General features: G+C 38.0%; 1 long non-coding RNA gene across 1 annotated transcript in view; it reads right to left on the bottom strand.

The window, feature by feature from the left end:
• LOC114033479 overlaps nt 1-5,666 on the bottom strand; it is a 23,575-nt gene that overhangs the window by 6,184 nt on the left and 11,725 nt on the right. The gene's annotated exons all lie outside the window — the stretch shown is intronic.

Genomic DNA, 5,666 nt, shown 5'->3' with positions numbered 1-5,666 from the left:
AGAAAGAAAGAAAGAAAGAAAGAAAGAAAGAAAGAAAGAAAGAAAGAGAAAGAAAGAAAGAGAGAGAGAAAGAAAGAAAGAAAGAAAGAAAGAAAGAAAGAAAGAAAGAGAAAGAAAGAAAAGGAAAGAAAGAAAGGAAGGAAGGAAGAAAGAAAGAAAGAAAGAAAGAAAGAAAGAAAGAAAGAAAGAAAGAAAGAAAGAAAGAAAGAAAGAAAGAAAAAAGAAAAAAGGAAGGAAGGAAGGAAGGAAAGAAAGAAAGAAGGAGGGAAGAAAGGAAGGGAGAGAGAACAAGAAAAAAAGAAAGAAATGTAATTTAGCAAAACTAGGCAGCCCATCCACTAGATCTGACGGTTCAAACTCTTCATTTTACACATGAGGAAACTGAGGGCCATGGAGAAGAGATAACCTCCTTAAAATCTTATGAGTATTATTTAAGAGTCAAGATTCAAACCTATATACTTTGAGTCTAAATTGAGAGCTCATTCTAGCATGCAATGTTTGCTTCTCTCACAGTAAACTTAAAGTGCTATATAAATGTGAGTTAACATTGTTATTATTATTCAAAAGAAAAGACACAAAATGTTCGGAATTGATTCCAAATCATATGGAGTGAAGGTTCCCAGGGCCAAACAGCTGTGATTCCCATCAGCTGCACGCAACCTGTGTAAACTTACACGCCACTGAAATTTCACAGAAAACGTTCATTTGCTCTTCACCCCTCATGGTATACTCATGCTGTTTTTTGTATTCAAGACAAATTCTTTATATACTGGATACAGATGTCTCTACTCAGTGTGCATTTAGTTATCTGTGTATCCATGTTGTACTGTCCTCCCCATAGACATCAGAATGCTTTTTCTAAGCTAAGAAGGTTCAAGGGGCCAGAAGCTGTGTTTTGTCAGACTTTCTCTGTTCAATAAAATCTTCAAAGTGGGGGAGTAAAGGGGGCTTGGCCAATATGTTTAATTAAGACAGTTCCATGGCTCTCCCCTAGAACTTTGTGCTGATTCTTCATCATGACACGTAGGTGACATGGCTTTCTTGAAAGCTGAATCAGTGGAGGATAAGCTCTGGTAAGCTCAATCGAGGTAGTAAAGCTTCATTTAGGAGTACATAGAAGAACTGTGCATCTTCCATCTGAGAACCAGCCTAGAAGGCTTCCTAAAGGCTGACCTCCTTAAGGCTGGTCACCAAGGGGTGATTTTTTTTTTTTGATGTTAGAGCAACTCATGAAGACTCTCTGATTGTTGTTCTTTGTTCTCAAATAGGATCAAAATGACATTACTACGTCAGGGTCAAAATACAGTGTGTCCAACTGTGGCAAATCAGACCAATATGAGATCAGAACGCTCTACCACCAGTGGGGCACAAATAGCCCCCATTTTGAGTGGAGATGTCTAAATTTGCACATCTCATCTTCCTTTGGAGCTACTACAAGTCTGTTTTGCTCATAAAGCACAGCGCCTTCTTTGATATAGGCACACCATGCTGGATAATCCTGTGTTGGTATCTTCCAGGTCTCACAATCCATTCCAAAGCTCTTCAGAGAGACCTTGAGAGTGTCCTTATATCATTTGTTCTGACCTGCATATGAGTGCTTGCCTTGTATGAGTTCTTTGTAAAATAGTCTTTTAGGCAAACATATGTTTGGCATTTGAACAGTCACCAGCCCATCAGAGTTGGGTTCTCTGCACAAATGTTGATGTGTTGACATTTGCCTTAGTGAACAGAACCATGGTTCTCATTGATTTAAGATTTTCAAAATGTTTTCCTCACCACAATTTTATGAGAGAGGAAGTATATACATTAGTATCTCCATTTTATAGTTGGGGAAACTGAGGCTCAGAGAGGTTAAGTAAGTTGTCCAAAGTTATCCAGATAATAAACATCTGTATTAGGGGTAACTTTTATGACTCCCGATTATACGTCACCTTTATTCATTTGATATTTCCAGGTCTTTTCATGTCCAAAATTACATTTCCAAGTATTTAACAAGACCTATTTTCACATGCTTCAAAACTCAAAACTTAGGGACAAAGAGAGCAACCAATGGATCTTTTTACTCAGTTGGCCACTTTCTTTAAGCACCATAGCAGCTGGTTCTTGTTCACACAAACACACACATATCCACATAAATTTATAAATACATATATACATTATATGCCATATATATATATATATATATATATACTATACACACATATCTATAACATTTCCTTATGAGACTCCTTCATTTGACTAATTATTAAGTAATGCAAACACAAACTTCCCTCCATCTTTGGGGAGATCCCTTTCCAATTTAAGAAATAGTTACATGTTAACAAGTAATATAAACTCAATTGTTTGCTAAATCTATTCTCTTTCCACCTCTCCCTCTGCCTTCCCTTACCAAACTCTACTCTTCGTCCACACCATTATCTCCAATACCTCAATCCCTCAGTTCTTTCCCAGACCATCATCCCTGCATTTGTCCTTCCTCTTTTCCCCATCTTGAGCCCTTGTTGAATCAGTTCAATTCTACATTGTCCTTTTCTCCTGAGTTCTGGGGCTCCCTTATCACATTGTCAATTGCTCCTTGCCCAGTCTCAGCCTTGGATCACTCCCACCATTTGCCACCTTCCTTTAGCAACAAGTATAGCTCATTATTGGGAAAACCTCATTATCCTGCAAAATCTCAACAGCCTTTGCACTCTACCTCATTACTACCTTCTGTCCCTTTAATTGAAGAGGAGAACCAGGACCTCCAAACCTCCATTTAAGTAGAGCATTCAGCTCAGAACATTTCATTTGTCATTTGCCTGCACCACACTGGAACTTTTATGACTTTTCTACCAACTTTGAAACCTTCCTACCCCTCACTCCCCTTTCTAACTTCCTTTCACATTTTGTTTTCCTCCATTAGATTGCAAGTTTCTTGAGAGCAAGGATTGACTTCCTTTTTTAATTTTGTATTTGTATCCCTAGTGCTTAGAATGAAAATGCCTAATAAATGTTTATTGATTGAATAGTTTATCCCACATATAATTTGTTTGTATATATTTGTTTTCTTATTGCCTTCTTTATTAGACTGTGAGCTCCACAAGGGTATGGACTGTCCTTTGCCCCTTTATAAATACTTATTGACCGATTTACTAAATTGCCAGTATCACACTCTGCTTTAAAGAAGCCTTTGTTTCTACAGATATGACCTTGTATAGATAAAGAGTCCTCATCCATTCCCTTCAAAAAATTCCTTCCTTCATTTTCTACTGAAAGTAGAATGTGAGATATTCTCAGGTAATATATAAATGTGTCTTCTGCTTTCCCAAGTAGACTTTTATTATAAGCATAGATTTATTAGTGAAGAAACACGTATTTCAAAACTCCATCTGTTTGTTAGAGTTCCTGTCTCTCTCTACTCTTTCCCTTCCTTCTGGAAAACTGTTTTGCTTGTGGACACCTGCTTAACAGAGAAGAAAAATAAAACCCTGGCCTGTAAGAAAGACCAGAGTTTTAAAAGATGATTCTTTATTTTATAAATTAAAATTGGGATAAAAAAGCATGATATCTATTATAGATAGAAAACATGCAAATATATATGTGTGTACACATACATATATATGCATATTTTCACAATTTTCTGTAAAACGTAATGGTGTATTTATTCATCCTGGTTGAAATACCCAATGACTTTTTCAGAACTGACTCTCTCTCTCTTTTTTTCATATGGATGTTGGTAACAGCAAAAGGTCCTAATTTATGAACTGTCAATGTGTAATTGCTAAGGTAAAGAGAGAAATTTTGCAAAACAAAAGTTATATGAAACAACACTTATATTTTTGGTTTTTGAAATTATTTTCAGTAGAACTAGAAACTGCTTGTTCTGCATAGCTTTTGATGCCTTGCTGCTGTTAAATGTTCCTGTAATCCCTTTGGTCTCTTTGTCTTTGGATTTCTAAATTAAAGTTGTAGCTTTTCCTTCTTATCTCCACAAAGTATACATTTTAGAAATGGGGGGGAGGAATAAGAAACAGTGATCTATATCGCAGATAGAACCTTTTCTGTATATGAAAGTAGAGCTGAAAAGTCATCTTCCTGCTGTCATCCTTACAAGCTCGGTCTACAACATTGTGCATAGTTGGGGCGGGGTCACTGATGAGTATAGAAGTTGGAAATCCCACAGGCTAAATAAAGATAACTCTCACACAGGCAAGGGGGAAGAATCAATCCAGTAGCCATGTTCTTGACCTCACCATGCATGACCTGGTCCCTTTCTGTGACTTTAATACCCCACAATACATTTTAACTCCAGATCCATAATTTTTGTTTACGATCTGTCTTTCATTTTTCTGCTATGCAATTGGCTTAACACAAAATCACCGGGTTAGAAAAGCATTTCCTGATAAAAGGTAGGGAAACGGACAAGAGAGTCTGATTACATCTTTTGCCCCAAGTACGTCCCTGGACCCCCAAACTGAAATTCTTTCAGAGCTAGGACTGGAATCTATTAACTCCAAGTGTTTTTCTAATACCACTTGTGCTAATAAAATCAGAAGTACTGAGGCATAATCCATGATGCTATCTTCTAATTCAGTTTCAAAGCAATGTTTCCAAACTGATTGTTCCCATTCTTTTTCAGGGTCCCCTTGGCTTCCTCTTAACAAAGAAGAGGATTCTTGAAACAACATGCCACCAGAAAATTCTCTGAAACAATTCGAGCCTACCTTTCCAGACTTTTTATATATTACTCTTATATATTACTCCTGCATGCACTCTACAGTCTAGTCAAACTGGTCCCCTTGCTTATCTTCACATACAACATTCCATCTCATTCCTTTGTACTGGCTGGCTGCCGTTCCTGGAATCATCTCCTCTACTTCTTAGAATCCCAGCTTCCTTTAAGGCTCAACTCAATGGCTGCTTCATATTTCCTGATTCCCCCCACTGCTCGTGCCTTCCTTTCACACACACACACACACACACACACAAACACACACACACAAAATCATCTTGTTTATAATGGTACATATCTTGTATTGGTTGCATATATGTCCATGTGCTGTTTCCCCAGATAGAATGTAAGCTCCTTGGTGGGAGGCATTTTTGTCCTTGTTTCCCCAGTACCAAGCACAGGAACTGGCACTTAATAGGTGTCCAAAAAATGTTTTTTCATTGACTGACGAGGCATACTTAAAAATGCCCCAACATTTTCATAGTCTCCTAGAGAAAATAGAGTACCATGGGCCATAGAAATGGAAGAAGGCACAGGAAGCACCCTGCATAACAGGAAGTTCCTGCTAACCTGGGACTGCCCTAGGTGACTGAAATGAGTAAGGTACTTAGGAGAGCTAAGTAACCTAAAGGGGCTGGTTTCTAATAGATGAAACTAACTGAAGTGCAGTGATGAGAAAAATCCTATGATGAAAATGAGTAGAGTGAGCATAGAGAAGAAACCAGTTCTGGTGTAATTACTCATGTTACCTTATGCAAACTGGGGATATCCCTGCGTGATATGGTAGCTGAGGGTTGGTGTTTAGGGCCTCATACTGCTCCAGAGCCCATACATCTCAAACACAAGAATTACGAAGGCAAGAATAATGACAGCCATGGAAGGATCCAGCCCAGCATCACCTATCTGAATGGTGCCACCTGAATTCTTTTCTGATTTCCTGTCTTTGAAGAAGGGT

Source organism: Vombatus ursinus, unplaced genomic scaffold (assembly GCF_900497805.2).
Source record: "Vombatus ursinus unplaced genomic scaffold, bare-nosed wombat genome assembly UNPS02007284.1, whole genome shotgun sequence".
Lineage (NCBI taxonomy): Eukaryota > Metazoa > Chordata > Mammalia > Diprotodontia > Vombatidae > Vombatus > Vombatus ursinus.
The sequence above is the reverse complement of the archived record's forward strand: the minus strand, read 5'-3'. Positions and strand labels throughout refer to the sequence as shown.